This window comes from Phaenicophaeus curvirostris, chromosome 2, assembly GCF_032191515.1.
Source record: "Phaenicophaeus curvirostris isolate KB17595 chromosome 2, BPBGC_Pcur_1.0, whole genome shotgun sequence".
NCBI lineage: Eukaryota > Metazoa > Chordata > Aves > Cuculiformes > Cuculidae > Phaenicophaeus > Phaenicophaeus curvirostris.
Window position 1 is genome coordinate 19463553 of NC_091393.1, and position 17780 is coordinate 19481332.

Consider the following 17780-nt stretch of genomic DNA (forward strand, 5'->3'; position numbering starts at 1 on the left):
AGTGCTGACCAGTTCATTAAGAGCACCATTAAGTAATGAAGCTCAAGCAGAATGTTAGCTCTTGTTACAGGAATCACTGATGACAGAAAATAACCTCTGTCTTCAACAATGTAACGAAAAAAAGAATACTTATGTTTTTCCAAGACTACCATTCAGAACAACTAAAAGCACTACAAAATAAAGTGACTATACATGCAACGGCCACTGCCATCTTCAACAACATCCAACCAGCTATTAGATAAAATTCAAGAGGAATTTTAATGAAAAATTTATTTCTGGAACATGAGCTTATAATTGGCTAAGTTCCACCTAAATTTTGCATTAAAAAAAAAAGTCACTGTAAGGATATAAACAAAGTGGTTTTGCATAAAAATTCTACCACCACAAAATCAAAGATTAAAGAATATGTTATACAGCTTTTAAAGTAGTTAGAAAGGTTATCCCAGTAAAGTACATTAAATCAAAACGTTGCTTTACTTGGTTCAAGAAACCACCATTCAATTCTTCGCATAACTTATACCGTACCAGGTTTAGAAAATTATTTCCAGCATTATTCGATTAACTGTCACATGAAGCACAAACTGTGGGACTGACAATGGAAGATATACTTCTTTCTACACACAGACAATTGTTAGAAATATCTGTTACCAAAAAAAAAAGAAAATCTTCCTTAGACGATGCCTAAACTGCATGAATTGCTAATGGTTCATTTTGCATTTGAAACATTTTGACTACCAGGAAAAATAGCCAGAGGTACAAGTGAAAACACAGTTAAGTTTTTCATAGTCACTTATTTCCAAAGACAACTCTTAACAGCTCCAGGGAGGAATGCATTACTCCCCTGAAATGCAGCTGTGTCCTCCACTTGAACCCTAGAGGCCAGTGGCTTTGCATTACTCACAGCAGAAGTGTACATATCAAATGTACTCCCATCGCACAATAATTCTAAAGCACTACCCCACTGGGTAGTTAATTGGAAGTAACAAAATATGAAAAGTCACACTTATGGAGAACCAGTGAGAAGAGGAGCATTCACAAGCAAAGCAAACAGGGAAGTACCAGCCAGGTACAGCCTGGACAGATGTGAAACTTGTCCCACCTGCTGGCTCCTAGATCAGGGTACATACTGAGACTGCTACAGCACAGGGCAATTACAGCAATGGGGGTGCAATGGGACCTGACTGCAATATTCAAAATACAAGATTTGGTCTGTTGTCTCCTTGCCTGTTCCTTCAGCTTACACATGCAAAATGACTGAGAGCAAGAACTACTCCTAACAACAGTAACAGACTCCATTAAAACATCTATATTATTTGCATTTCTTAAAGTAGTAGTAAGAAATGCTGGTTTGAAAAGCATTTAAAAGGAACAGAGCTATCCGGATAAATAGTACCTTAGATGTCAAAATGAATGTGAAAAATTGACTCAGCATTTATTACACGGGAATGAAACAATAAGTAAAAAAACCTGACAAAACCTTTTCAGCAAAAGGGGGAAACCGCACATTAATTAACGTAAAATAAGCCAACAAAGGCAGTTAAATAAAACCCCTCAGTGTTTTGGTAATTACCATACCACAAAAGAGCATCCAGAGTATCAAACATCTACCTTTGCTCACCAGAGCTGTAATGTTTGACAACACTCTGTGCTCACTGATACATTGACACTTATAACCCACCTACCAATCTATGTTGCTATGCGCTGATGCTGAGTACAGGCAAGTTTTACTACCGTACCATCTTCCTCCTTCCTAGCATGCAAAACCTTGAAATTTAAGGTCACGAGAACCTATCTGAAAATTAATGCTATGTTGCCATGAGTCCATATAAGACTGAATGCAGGTTCTAATGTTTACAACATTTATGAATGTCATAGCACCAAAAGCTAGAACCCAGGTCCTCTGCAGATTTTGGCCAAAATAGCTCAGTCTAACACATGGGATAAAAGAGGAAAACAATATCAGACAGTGCAACAGTGGCAGAGGCCATAAGAAAACCTCAGCTTCACAGCTCTCATGCCAATATGCCTTCTAGTCTAGTTCACATTGGCTCAAGTACCTGAAGGTGGCCTACAGGAGAGCTGGGGAGGGACTTTATAAAAAGGCTTCTTGTAGTGATAGGGCATGGGGCAATGGGTATAAATTGGAGAGGGGCAGATTTAGACTAGACATGAGGAGGAATTTCTTCACTATGAGAATGGTGAGGCACTGGAACAGGCTACCCAGGGAAGCTGTGGCTGCCTCATCCCTGGAGGTGTTCAAGGCCAAGTTGGATGGGGCTTGGGCAGCCTGAGCTAGTGGGAAGTGTCCCTGCCCACAGCACAGGGATTAGAACTGGATCTTTAAGGTCCCTTCCAACCCAAACTATTTTATGATTGTATGATTCTAAATCCCAACATTTAGGACAGTCTTCAAGAACTAAATTAACTGACAAAACATTTTTGACAAGACAAGCAATTTCATTGGGTCTCTTCCAACCTGGTTATTCTATGATTCTATGATTCTACTTATGAGCATATGCATTGTAATAAAGCCACATCACAAAAATGTCAGTGTCCTTTCTCAGAAACAGGGCACAACACTTGGATGGAATACAGTTTGCTGAGCTCTGGCCTTTGAGCATAAACAAATTTGATCTTTCTCATTTACCCACCACCCATCAAATAGGACACTGTCAAAGACTTGCCTAACAGAAACGTACTCCACAGGTTTATGTGAAACATCAGTATTGCTGTAAGAGAGGCCCAAGTACTCTGACAAAGCTGTATGCCAGAAATAGACTCGTAAGTATCCATCTATACCTTATCTGTTCTGTTACTGAAATTCCCTATTTATTATTTAAATCTCTCATTTAAAATTAAAGATCTAGCTTTTAGGAGCAGTAAAACCAAAGCCCTTCCACAGATCAAAAGAACAAGAACTGTAAACCTGAGCATTTCAGTAATTCTTAAGCAGCTCTTTTATACTATTTCCCCCCACCCTTAACTCTTCAAACACCAACTGACCCAAATCTTATCACCCTGCTACTGAAATCTCAGTAGTCTGACACTTCAAATAACCATATTCTAAAATCTATCTATAATCTGGAAGTACATGCTGCTCCCCTTACCGATATAGCAATTCCCTTACTACTTCCTACCGCGGTATTCAAAAGGAGGCCAGACAGGTCAAGATATTTTCTTTATTAAATAAGCCTTCACTATCCAAAAGAATTAACATTCACCAGCAAAAATTGTACTTCATTTCAGTGAACTGGAAGAAAAAGTAAATTTCAAAGGATTTAATGAGACAATTTCAGAAGAAGTAGAGATACCTTCTCTTAATTGTACAAAATCAAATTATTACATTACAAAAAATCAACTCAACAGTTATGTTTTGAATGAAGTAACCTCTCCTCAAAAAACCATATATTTCTCACCCTCACTTTACAGACAGAAGATGCACAAAGCACTGCACTAGAAGTTGTGTTCTGTCACAAGAAACGTCTTTACGTTGTGAAATATTTCAAATATATTTTGTGAAGTAGACTGTTTTTCTTTGCTGGGCTGTCCCAAATATTCTTAAACTGCATAAAAATTAAGCATAATCAAAGATCATACATTATTTTATTACCGCCTCCACCTCTGTGTATATCTTTAGAATTTGTAAGCTTCACCACCAAGAGGCATTTCTCTGAAAAGAGGCTATGCTCTTAAACTCTTTTCCTTTCTCAAGAATAATTTCAAATATTTTCAGCTTGAACACAGTATAAATGTTAAGGTGTGTAATAGGTTATACTGACTATTTGTCCATCACCCCAGAGAGAATAATTTCATTTGTAATACCTTTTGAATTTATCACAGTCTCTTTGATAATGATTCATTCAGAAAAAGGCATTAGAATTACATTTTTCAGAAGTACCTTGAAGCCTGATGTCTAAGCCTTGTGAAGTTTTCACCACGAATCTACCAACCATCTTGTAGCCGTATTGACATCAGTCAGACAGATGTCACAAGCCGTTTGTATTTTTCACTTTTTGATGCTATATAATGAACACTCATACCCCAATTTAGTTGACTTTGTCATTGCTACTTATAGTACTATCTTCCAAAAATATTCCTTTACCATGAAAAAAAAAGTTTCTGACATAAAATGCCAGAATAATACAATAAAACAGCAAAAGCTTATAATTTCCTACAAATAGTTAATCATCTCTTAGTTTTTTTCAGGACTTGGATTCGAGTTGACCAGGGAAAATTACTATTTTAAAAATAACAACTTCCATTAAAATAACTAAAAAAATCTCATACAGCATACATCAGCTCAGATCTTTGCATATCACGAATAGTATTTACTCCATGAGGCAGAATTAAGACTTCTAAAAGAAAAGGTCACAGAAATATGACAGATAATTAGAGATTTTTTAGAGCTTTTGCTTTCTTAGTAACACATTACCACTGTAATGTATGACTTCAGTTAATTACATTTAATCAGATCTGGCCAACACAGTTCATAGCCAGGTGCCCTTTCAGCTGCTTGAAATTCCTGAAGGTTTGGAAAAGTAAAATGCATATAAAAACTGAATGAACAGGCAATGACAGCTAAAAAATTCCAGGTGTTCAGAACTCCATATCTATATGCATAATCTTTAAAGCTAACTACAGAAATCAAAAACAGAAGTGACTTGGTAAAGCAAAAAGAGAGCTAAGTAGCAGTTTCATTGTGGGCTACACATTTAGCTGTAGAGACAACTCAAATTTATTCCAAGGAATATAAAATCCAGGTTTTCAAAATCTCTGTTACAGTGTGTTCCAAGCTTTAATTTATTAAGCAAAGCAAACCATGAATTAGTGACATTAGAGAGGCCATATGTTGACCATCCTTACATTTAATTCTACAATATTCCCACTCTTCTATTTTTATAAAAGCAAATCTATAGAAATTACATAATGTATTAACAGCCATACAAAAGACAACACCACAACTACAATTTTTATGTTACAGCTGTTGTCATTTTATGTCCTCATCTTCATTTCCTCACTTTAATGCTTCATGCTGCTAGCCGTTTCTACAAACCCAGCCTACTTTGCACACAGTGCTCTTCTTCCAATCCCTCACCTCACAGCTGTAAGAGGTCTCCATTGAGCAGACCGTGTAGAAAGCAAGCTTGCAATGACACAAACAACAGCTCTTTCAAAGACTTACAGATGTTAATTATCTGAATAGTAAGGAAGCCTCATCCAAGAGCAGCATTTGGAAATTCCACCAGGCCACTGAATCGCCTCACTACTGCTGATGACAACATTTCATAGAATCACTAGGTTTAAGAAGACCCACAGGATCATCGAGTCCAATCGTGCCTGCCCACTACTAAATCATACCCCTAAGCTTCATCTACCTTTTAAATACCTCCAGGGATGGTGACTCAACTACCTCCCTGGGCAGCCTCTGCCAGTGTCTGATAAATCCTTTGGTGAAGAAATTTTTCCTGCTGGCTAATCTGAACCTTCCCTGGCACAACTTGAGGCCATTCCCTTTCATCCTATCACTTGGGAGAACATACCAACACCCACCTAGCTACAACCTCCTTTCAGATAGTTGTTGACAGCGATAAGACTCCCCTCAGCCTCCTTTTCTCTAAGCTAAGCAACCCCAGCTCCCTCAGCCGCTCCTCCTAAGACTTGTTCTCCAGCCCCTTCACCGGCTTCGTTGCCCTCCTCTGGGGGAGCTCCAGCCCCTCAATGTCCTTTTTGCAGTGAGGGGCCCAAACCCGAACACAGCACTCGAGGTTTCTCCCGCACGTCTCACGGCGGGTGCTATACACAAGAGTTAAACACCGAAATTGTTGATGATGCTAAGTTTGAGAGACGGGAGGAGGAGCCCAGAACAGGTCAGACCAATAGTAGGAAGAACAGCAGGGTCTAAACTGCTATTTTTTCCTTAGGTTTGGCGAAGGGGGGGAAGGAGGCGAGGCGGGAAGCGAGAAGGGGCAAGACGCGATACGGCAGGGCAGGCAAGGCAAGCCGGCAGCACCCCGGGGCTGCGCCTGGCGGAGGCGGCCGAGCTGCAGCCTCAGCAAGGTCAGTCCAGGCCGGGCAGCGCCCCGGGGCCCCCGGCGCAAGCAGGGCCGGGTCCCGCCCGCTCACGCCAGGCCGGGCCGGGCCGGACCAGGCCCCGGTGCAGGCAAGGGCGAGGCCGCGCCTGGCGGCAGGGCCCTCCCCACCCCCTCCGCCATCACTCACCCTGCTCCGCCGCCCAGCGCCGCCCGGGAGCCGACGACGACGACGACGACGACGACGACGACGACGAGGAGGAAGGAGAGACGGCGGCCGCGCCGAAAGGGGCGAGGGAGAGAGGGGGGGGAGGCGGCGCGCGCGGCCGCGCGGCCCTAAAGGGAAACCGACCCGGGGGTGCTTCCCCCTCCCTTCCTTCTTCTTCTTTCCTTCCTTCCTTCCCTCCCCCCCCCTCCGCCCGCAGCCCAGGATGGTCCCGGCCTCGCTCGGGTTCCGGCTAAGCTAAACGCGGCGTCCGGGCCCCGCGCGCGCGCGCGCCCCCGCGGCGTCAGGGCGTAAAGCGGCGCCGCGCCGGGAGGTGGGGGGGGGGGGGAAAGGAGGAGGCCCGGCCGGGGTCACGTGACGGCGCTGTGCGCGGGGTGGGGAGGGAGGGAGGGAGGGAGGGAGGCGGAGGCGCCGCGCAGGCGCCGGGCTGGGGCGGGAGAACGAGGGGCAGAGTTATGGAATCATGGAATTGTAGAATCATAGAGTTACCAGCTTGGAAAAGACCCACAGGATCACCGAGTCCAACCATTCCTATCAATCACTAAACCCTGCCCCTCAGCACCTCGTCCACCCGTGCCTTAAACACCTCCAGGAAAGGTGACTCAACCCCCTCCCTAGGCAGCCTGTTCCAGTGCCCAATGACCCTTTCTGTGAAATAATTTTTCCTAATGTCCAGCCTAAATCTCCCCTGGCGGAGCTTGAGGCCATTCCTTCTCATCCTGTCCCCTGTCAGCTTGGGAGAAGAGGCCAGCACCCTCCTCTCCACAACCTCCTTTCAGGTAGTAGATTCAGGTAGTTGTTTCGGGTAGATGCCCCTATATGGAAATCGGTTACTATTACAAAAAGGGCAGTATCTTCATTTAGGCTAAACTAGTGTTAAGTTCACCCAAGCGATTGTGGTTTTTGAAAGTTAGACAGAACGCCCCTTCAATATTATTATTGATAGCTTGTATTTTCTGTTGGAACGGATCCAGAGGAGGCTACAAAGATGATCCGAGGGCTGGAGCACCTCCCATGTGAGGACGGGATGAGAGAGTTGGGCTTGTTTAGCTAAGAGAAGAGAAGAGAAGGCTCCAAGGAGATCTTATAGCGACCTACCAGAACCTGAAGGGGCTACAAGAAAGCTGGGGAAGGACAGTTTACAAAATCTTGTAGTGATAGGACTAGGGGCAATGGCTATAAACTGGAGAAGGACGGGTTTAGGCCTGATATAAGTAAGGATTTTTTCACCGTGACAGTGGTGAGGCACGGGTACAGGTTGCCCAGGGAAGCTGTGGCTGCCCCATCCCTGGAGGTACCCAAGGCCAGGCTGGATGGGCCTTGAGCAGCCTGATCTAAAGGGAGGTGTACCTGCCCATGGCAGGGGGGTTAGAACTGCATGATCTTTAAGGTCCCTTGCAACCCAAACTATTCTATGATTCTACAATTTTTATAGCATTTTTTTTTCAAATTATGTTTTTTCCAGACACTGTTATGTCTTCTTTGTACTTACATCTGCATGTATAAATTTTCCCAGAAGTCTTATCCTGTTCCTTTCCAAGGACTAATTCTAATGTTATTATAAACTTCACAACAGTCAAATCTCTTGCTGATTTCAAGCTTTGTCTCCAGCTCTGTCTAACCTCACATTTGAGATGGGGAAAGACTGCAGAGGTGGTCACAGAAGAAGACACATCTGTTCAGCGAAGATCATATGGAACACAAGACTTAACAGTATCTGGAAAAACACTATTTGAGAAAAAGCGCTATAAAAAAACCCCAATGCTATTAAAAAAAAACCTGCTATGAGAGGGACATGCCGTCTAACTGTCAAAAATACAATTACTCAGATGAACTTTACTTCGGCTTAAATCAAAATATTCCACTTTTTGTAATAGTAGCTACTTCTTGTATCAGTTTTACCCCGAGCAGACCAGTACAAGCTGCCATGAAGAATGCGGTGTCCTTACTAATAGCTAATCTAATCATTAGCAGTAACAGTCTTCTGCTTTTCTGATATTTGAGGAAGAGAACAATGGGAAAGCATGAAGACTGCAGAAGACTAGCATCTGCCCAGTACCCTTATTTCGAACCACATAGGTGATACAAGAAGCTTTTATGATGTGAGTTTATCAGGTCATCAGAAGCTGAAGTAATTTAGTGCCTGCATAATGTTCTAGAAGAAAAGGACTCTTTTCTAGTTTGCATTATAACATTAGTTAAATACAATATACGCTATTCTTCTTTCAGCCAGATGGCTAGTATTAAGCACAGCACTGGGGTTTTATTGCATATACCAAGTTTCAAACTGAGTACACCCCAAAAGACAAACAGGTATTGAACATTAGTTCTAACAACCAAATTCTAATAATCAAATCTTCTGAGTGACCGTATATTAATACCTCCTTTACAAATTCCTCATATTCTATAATGAAATGCAAACATTTTATGATGTCGGAACAAAAATGATAACAAAAAGGTGAGGAAGTTAAAATTAACTGATTTTCCTTTTGTTTCTTTCTTCAGGTCTGTTTTCGATCTTTGAGATGCATATTCTCTAAGGCTTTCTGTGGTGCCATAAAGGCTGAAATATATTAAATATTTTTCTTGCTACCATGACAATGAGAAAGGAGGCTTTAAACTGAAGGCATGGTATTGCAGTGATGTTTTCAACCACTGCACAGGGTAGTTGCTACAAGATGCTTACACCTTTGTAGCAGAGCACAGTTTTTAACCCACTTGAACTTCTTTCTTTCTGCCCTTCTTAAATCACTATGCAAATGCAATTACAGATGCAAATCAACACAACTGTATTTTTTTCCAGTTTTCTTCCTGTGCTTTCCTAGTTTAAGAAATTCTCTCTCCTTTCCAAGGCAAGCACATTTAAAAAATTATTGCCTTCTTATGATGGCACAGAACTGAGCTACCGGGCTGATTGTGCTAATTTCTTCAAAGGCTTTTTAGGCACAGTCTTTCAACAAGGCACTAAACCTATGATATATTCTTGAGATTATACTAAGAAATTAAATTACTGTCTGAAGTGAAATTCAGTTAAACACATTTGCATCGCACAAACTTTCCAGCATTCGACCCTTTTGATCACATTACTTTTGACACAAGCACCAGACAAAGCACTGCTAGTAATCTGATCATTGTTCATTGCCCTATTCAGTTCTTTCTTTACGCTTTCAAAAGTCCCATGACTCCTGTGACCTGTAACAGAGTCTATACACTTCTCTCTTGCCATGCCCCAAGTTGTGCCACTCCCTTTATAATCACAATTGCTTGTTACAAACGTAGTGACTTGCCTACCTGTAGCACTTATGTTGTGGATTTATTTAACATTAAAAAAGCAAAACATCACAAAGGACAATGTAATAGGTATCACAAAGATCTCTATATACAATTACAGATCAGCTATACACAATTGCAACTGCACCATCTGCTATCTTTCCTAGCAATGTTTTTATTGTGTCATTTCTACACACAAGCTACTTGGTAACAGTCCAGATCTTGCAAGTTTTTTCCACTGGAAAGGAACCTATTTCTTTTCAGGACACAGTCTGCTAGTGCCCTGAACAAAAGAGAAAGCAGCAGCAGCAGCAGAAGGCAGTTTCTTTGCTTACAGTTCCAAGTCTCTTTTCAGCCATGACTCTTTCCAAGAAGTTCCTGAATGATTTTCTTTACAACCTTCCCTTGCCATTCCATGATTTTTTCTAAACAGTGCTTTTGAAAAGAAAGTGCTATACACGGACAGATACTGTACTGGTCTTAAAAACGGCTTGCTTCTGAGTGTTACCTACTAGTTCTCTAATTGTCAAATTGTAGAAAGGAATTGGATTGCTCCATATGCCTAACTAGGTAAATAAATTATTGGATATGGTAGCAGACTAACAAGTTTTTTCCAGTGTTCCACCATAGTATTTGCCACTGTCAAAAGCTGAGTTAGGTTATAAGCAGTAGTTCAATAACTATTCAATAGCTCTCACAGAAACAACTTTTTTTATTCACTGGTGATGTACATTTAAATGTTCTCAAGATATTTTATTTAAATTAATTTAATACCCAATTGTTACACTTACTTGTAAATTAACTTCTTAGAATGTCATGCAAAGCAAAATTAAACCTCTGAAAGAAATTAAAGTATATAATACAGAAGCAGTCGCTGCCCAAGGCCCCATCCAACCTGGCTTCGAACACCTCCAGGGATGGGGCAGCCACAACTTGCCTGGGCAACCTGTGTCAGTGCCTCACCACTGTCATCGTGAAGAAATTTCTCCTTATGTCTAGTCTAAATCTGCCCCCCCCCCTCCAGTTTATACCCATTGCCTCCCATCCTATCACTACAAGCCTTTGTAAACAGTCCCTTCCCAGCTTTCTTGTAGCTCCTACAGGTACTGGAAGGTCGCTATAAGGTCTCCTTGGAACCTTCTCTTCTCCTGGCTGAACAACTCCAACTCTCCCAGCCTGTCCTCATCCGGGAGGTGCTCCAGCCCTCTGATCATCCTTGTAACCTGCTCTGGACCCATTCACAAGCATTATGTGATGTGGGATTTCTCACAGTGGTGCTGGCCATGAACCATACAGCTCTGCAATGAATCCATTCCTAGCCTTAGCATCCTGCTAACACAGACAGTTCCAGCACTCTTCAGGGAGAGAGGTTGAGTACATAGAAAGACAACTGCAGTTGCGTGGTTCAATCCCAACCTTAGCTACAACAGACACAGAAAATTGTGCCCTCACATGGTGGTGCAACCCCCCTCCCAACAGGCCACTCTGCAATCTCAGGGTAAGCCATGCATTTTGGGGGAGAAAATTCCCATTGTGTCTTTGCCTTTGTACAAATGCAGTGAGTCGGAGCACTGAGGCACTCCCTGACAGCACCTGGAACTCCTGCTGCCTGGCAAGGGCAGTGAGCAGGAGACCATCAGTCACTCCCTGACAATCCGTGAACTCCTGCTGTGTGGATCGTAGCCAGGTCTGGACAGTACCAGAACTGAACAATCTGGAAAGTACTGGAATTGTACAGCAGGCAATTCTGGTGTTTTCTGCCAAAGAGCATCATGGCCAGAATGGAAAAATACTGACCAAAGTAAATAATCTCACAATCCTATCAAGAGCAATCATCACTGAGACAGTTTGTGCTCTCCTGCATCACAGTGGGCTGTGACCAGCATCTTCACCTGAACTGAGACACCACCCAAGGAAGATTTTTGTGAACATTTGACAATCATCTGTTAACAAAAGCTGATGAAAAGCAAAAGTCAAGTCAGACTTCTTGAGACTCAACAGTTGCCTGTTCATGAATGCCGATGCATTAGAAGTGACTAATTCACTAAAGAGGGAAGTTTCAGTCATTGGTTGACTTCTGTGTGTCTGTTTATTTATAAATTTTTGGGGTTTGTGTATGTGAGTAATTAGATTTAGGAAACCCTACAGTAAGTCTCCTGTGAACCTTGCCATTTCCTCTAAGCTGCTGTTTTGATTGTAACAAATACTATTGAATCACTTTATTAAACTGGCTGACAATTAAGGGTTGTTAAGAATTACACAACCTAATCCAGTGACCTGTCTCAAAACTATTAAGAAATATTAAATTGCCGCTGAATCAAAGCTGTGTAAAAACCTGCTTTGTGACAAACTGGCAAACCAGGCAGGATACTAAATCAGGACTTGCAATAAATTGGCGTAGTCAATGGTATTGGCAAAAGTGATTATTTAAGCAATCTAAATCGCTTCATGTTACCCTGAGTGCTTGCCTCTGATTTTGTCATGGTTTCTAAATAGAATTGGAATGGAATAGAATAGTTTATTTCAGCTGGAAGGGACCTACAACAATCACCTAGTCCAATTGCCTGATCAATTCAGGGCAGACCAAAAGTTAAAGCATGTTATTAGGGGCATTGTCCAAATACCTCTTAAACACTGACAGGCTTAGGGCGTCAACCACCTCTCTAGGAAGCCCATCCCAGCATATGACCACCTTCTCTGTAAAGAAATGCTTCCCAGTGAGTAGTCCAAACCTCCCCTGGTGCAGCTTTGAACCCTTCCCGTATGTCCTATCCCTAGATACCAGAGAGATCAGCACCTCTTGCACGTGAAGTGTAAATGTGAAGAGTCAATTCTTTCCTAATTTGGAGGCTGACATTTTCCAGGCAGAAAATGTAAAGCTCTGGTCTTTCTTCCATATGAAGTAGTCTCATCCTACATCCTTATTTCCCTAAACTTTGTAGCCTTTATCTTCTTATTCAATACTGAGGCACAGTAGAGAAAGATGGCATTTAGGAGCAAATAAGCCAACCAGATGAGATTCGTGCAACAGTACTGTTGAAGCTGGCTAGAATTCTGAGACTGCTCTCATCATTGAAAGGTTGTGGTGATCGCGAAGGCTTCCGGTAACTGGAAAATTCCATGCACTTTCAAGAAAGGCAAGAAAGAGGATCCAAGGAAATACAGCCTGATCAGCCTCATTGCCTTTCCCGAACGTTATGGAGCATATAGTCTTCTGGAAGCCATTTCTAAGCACATGAAAAATAAAGGATTGTGTACAAGCCAACTTGGATTTACCAAGGTCCCGCTATTCCCGACTAGCCTGATAGCATATGATGAGACAATTACTTCAGTGGATGAAAGCGGAGCAACATTCGTCATTTACATTGTTAAGTCCTGCACCTGGGATGTAAACAGCCCATGCACTGGTACAGATAGGGGTCAGCTGACCAGAAAGCTTTTCAGAAAGGACCTGGTGGACAAACTGAACAGAAAGATTGTAGGCAGCAGGTCAAGGGAAGTGATTATAGACCACATCTGGAGTACTGTGTTCAGTTTTAAGTTCCTTGGTACAAGAAATATTATAGACGAACTGGAGTGAACCCCCATGGAGCGTCACCAAGGTTATCAGAGACTTGGAGCAGATGGCATATATTTGTTTCTTCAACCTCAATATGAGGCTGAGGGAATTTTACTGCTGTATTCACTGGGAGGGCAGTCAACCTGAGAACAGAGGGCTGGAAGGAACTATCTCCATCCTTGAAAATACTCAAAACTTGACTAGACAGGCTCCTGAATAACCTGATCCAATTGTGAAGTTAGTCCTGCTTTGACTTTGGGATTGGACTAGATCACCTCCTAATTTTTTGTTCCTTCAAAACCATCCTACTGCTTCAATCCAAAATGATATGATAATCCTGTCTAACCACCTTTCTGAACTTGGCTTAGAATCCCCTAATTTTCTCCTTTTACACATTCAAGGGGAAGGACTTGCTATTCAATAGAACTTGCTGAAAGCCAGGTTTAAAGTAGCATAAATACTTGGTGGTGCTCAAAGACAATTGAGACAGGAAAGTAAACATCAAGTGCCATTGAATAGTACTTAATTTTTTCCAGAGAATAAAACTAGTTACCAATTAAGGAAGTCTGGGAAGGGAGCTTTGAGGACAAGTAGACAAGAAATAGAAATGACCAAGAATTTCTAGACAGAAAAAAATAGAAATAAAATAAGGAAGTCAAGAATTTGGGAGGTCAGGACTTTCAAGGTATGAAATATGCAGCGGGAGCTGACTGAGATCAGACATCTGAGTAAGGCCTGAGATTGGGAGAATTAACAAAGGTCAAGTTAAGGTTTGTGATTAAACACAAATGTAGGGAAGCTTGCATTCTTTCCATCAGGATGGCCTCCCTAACAATACAAAGTGACTGGATATTATAAAACTGTCTGACTGATTAGATTAAAATGAGAAATGGACACTAAAAGCCTGCCTAGAAATAAAGCCTGCCTGTTAGCCAAATTAATCCTGACCACGTAAATACATGTTGCAGAGACACTCCATGTCTGGAGAGCCTAGGCAGCACTTGAGAGCAAGGATACACAGCCTTCTGCCGCCAGGTACCCATCCTCATACCTACAAGGAAGGGAAAAGTGAAAATCCTGCCACGCCAAGTGTGACAAGGGGAGTAGGGCAGCCCATCCCTGCAGCGTGTGTGTGTTACTGTAGAAAACCATGTGTATCAAGCTTAAAGGGAAGATTTTATTTGCAGTATAATGGAACCCCTTCACAGTTTTGCAGGTCTGCTTTGCCCTGGTTGCCTTTGTGTGCTTTTATTAGGCTGAATTAGAAGTTACAGTTGAATTGTAAAAAAATTCTTTCTATAAATACATTAACAATAAAAGGAGAACCAGGGAGAATATTCAGCACCTATGGATGCAAATGGAACAGTTGCGACAGGGGATGAGGACAAGGCTGAGGTATTTAATGCCTTCTTTGCCTCAGTCTTTAATGGTAAAGAAAGTTGTTCCCTCTGTGTACACACCCAGGAGTTTGAGGAGCAGAACAAAGCTCCCATGATCCAAAAGCGATGAAGCTGGTGGAGGGGCTGGAGAACAAGTCTTACAAAGAGCGGCTGAGAGAGCTGGGGTTGTTTAGCCTGGAGAAGAGGTGGCTGAGGGGAGACCTCATTGCTCTCTACAGCTACCAGAAAGGGGGTTGTGGAGAGGAAGGAGCTGGCCTCTTCTCCCAAGTGACAGGGGACAGAACAAGAGGGAATGGCCTCAAGCTCCACCAGGGGAGGTTTAGGCTTGACATCAGAAAAAAAAAATAACGGAAAGGGTCATTGGGCACTGGAACAGGCTGCCCAGGGAGGTGTTTAAGAACAGGTGGATGAGGTGCTGAGAGCCATGGTTTAGTGATTGATAGGAATGGTTGGACTCAATGATCCAGTAGGTCTTTTCCAACCTAGTGATTCTGTGATTGAAACTTTAAAGGCAAGTTCAGGGTTTACGTGCCCTACCTTGTAACACACAGATTTTCTGGAGAATGGAAGAAAGCAAACTATGTATGAAGAATAAGGATCTACTACTGCTGTTACTACACCAATAAAGTGGAATTTAAGACTCCAGGCCGCTAGAAAATGCCCTTTCCCTAGACTTGTTTAGGTTTTGTTACACTGACACAACTTACATGTAGTGTAGACTGAATGTCTTCTACTATTTGATTATTTCTGTGTTGAGCATTCCCATGAACCTAAACATCGCGTAACTGGTTTTCTTCAGCTACACTTTGAAAGTGCTCATTTGAATGAGAAATTTAAGCAGGCAACTTGATCTTCTGCCACCATCCTTATCATTTCTTGTCAGACCCACTACTTAATGACTATTACCTCACAAAGATGTTTTCCATGGTTAAGTAACTTGTGATGTTATTGAGATAATTAATTCTCAGTGCATTGAAGACAACTTATTAGAACAGTATCTATTGAAATTAACAGCATCCATGCAGGTGATCACCGAGTGGAAAATAACACCTGAGGCAGCTTGCTGTGGTTTCCCATAGTAGAAATCTTTATAAATAAAAATTAAATCAGATAATTGTAAATATTTATTATGCATAGAGTGGAGTATGCTGAGAGAAATATCCAATACTTTACCAGATTCTTTGAACTATTGCACTTACACAAGTTAGGTGAGACTTATTTAATGTACTTGTAGATACCAACATTGCAAACTGAATTTGCTGTCCCACACTCCCTTTACAGACTGTGCCGTCAATAGAGCTCTTCATCTAACTTATTTTAGGTATCTCTCTAGGCATACGAATAGTTGCCCAAGAAGTGCAAATCCCTTCCACAGAGTGTAAGGGAAGCCTCTACTCACATGTTAGTCTGCATTTGTTTAGATGAGTCCTTTCCAGCTATTTAAAAACCCCACCAGTTTCAGCCTGATGTGAATTCAACTTGTGAATTATCACTCTTCTTTTTCTTACAGTGGTGATAGCCTCAGTAGGGATTACACAACACGTATAAATTAGATTACTCTGATTACTCTGATCTCCAGTTTAACAACCGCCCCATACTTACAGAAAATACTTGCTTAATGATACAGCAAGATCCCAACCAATTCAAAATACTTTAAATACCTCTCAATAACTATTTAAATTATGTTGCACATTCTAAAAAAAACCCATTGAACCCCCAAGCATTATTAATGTTGCACAGTCAAGCATTTAGAAGCTTAAATATTATACAGGCAAGATCATCCACGAACTTGAGTCTGGACCTCCTAGCCTAATTACACAAGACTATTTCCCATCTCACTTGTAAGGATGAACAATGCTCACGTGAACAAATAAGTTCCTTACTATTATTATGGCCAAAGATGATCTTGAAGTCTAACCTAGAACTTGCACTCAATACAAAATTACATATTTTCCTCCTCCTATTTCTTCCACAATAGAGGTGGGTCTAATTAGTTCAGAATTTACTGCTTATCTCCACACTACCCTCCTTATGTGAGGACTTGAATGAATGTTTTCTTATGCATGGAGAACTGAAGACGAGGGAGATTAACAATCAGAAGTATCAACTACTTTTGAATTGTCAGTCTGAAATGCTTCAGCACTGTTAAAAAATATGTAGTACTACATAATTTCATATATATATGCATATATACACACACATATATATACATACATGAAGTACAGGATTTATGGACTTCAGTTGAAACTGACTGCTCAGCATTGTAAGAATCAGGTTCAAGAGAATCACATCTAACTTGCACCTGATTTTGGATATCCAGTAACAGAATATCTTGCTTGACCATCTTTCCTCTGCATTATTTAGGGACTACAAAACAGGATATAGGGAATGCATCAATTTTCTTCTGCAATAATGGCAAGATCATGCTCTCCCTCTCCTTCCATTTCCCATAAGTATTTAACTTGTGCTACATGCTAAGGATCCTATAAATACTAACACCATTTACAGACCATAGTTACCCAAGCCCTTAGGACCACCACACAAAGCATAGTCTAGGAGACAACAAAAATGTACTATTAAGTACTGCCACAATGTAACTCTCGAAGAAAGGACAAGTTACAGTCATTCTAAGCATCTAAACTCCGAAGTAACACCAGGACCTGCCTTCCATGCTGGGGTTAAGTGAAGATACAGTAATTCCATTTAAGCTTTTCTTTTCCCTTTTATTTGTAAATTCATATAAATTACATAGAACTTTAACTGTACTTCCACCTGCTATCTTATCTTCACCTTTTGAGTACCGTCAACATTTTACTGCTTAAAACCTACCAGAGCTGTTAGAAAAAAAGAGGAACAGGAGTTTTCTGTTCCTTAGGAATTCATGTCTAAATGTGGAAATAGTTCAGAAGTTGACTTGCTCTTTGCTTTAAACAGACAAATATTAATTATGCAAGTTTTTCCTCTTTAGAAATCTCAGTTTACCAAAATCAGCAAAAGTCGAGGCCAACCTCAAGTTTAGAGTTGAAAGGACCAAGCTCCCATCAGTAACACTTTAGAGCTCTCAACCTAAACACAGCCCTCCTCACATATTTAAGTCTCATAGAGACAAAGCACAATCTGATGTACGTTCAGGAATTGTACTAAGAATTCTAAATAAGTTAAAAATTCACAGGTGTTTTACTGCTGGCTGCTTTACAGATTCCTCCTAATTTGGTCACTCTCAGAACTGGCATTTTTAACTCAATTTGGACACTAATCTGTGTCAAACCAGTATTTACACCAGCCTGCTGAACTGC

At 41.4% G+C, this 17780-nt stretch overlaps 1 protein-coding gene across 2 annotated transcripts in view; it reads right to left on the reverse strand.

The window, feature by feature from the left end:
* Nucleotides 1-6243, reverse strand: part of PHF3 (PHD finger protein 3) — a 47659-nt gene extending 41416 nt beyond the window's left edge. Inside the window, exon 1 of one of the 2 annotated variants that reach the window (XM_069851475.1) lies at nucleotides 6220-6243. The gene's annotated coding sequence lies outside the window, so the exon portion shown is untranslated. The remainder of the gene's footprint in view (nucleotides 1-6219) is intronic. The other variant, XM_069851476.1, reaches the window with a different exon arrangement.
* Between the last annotated feature and the right edge of the window lie 11537 nt (nucleotides 6244-17780).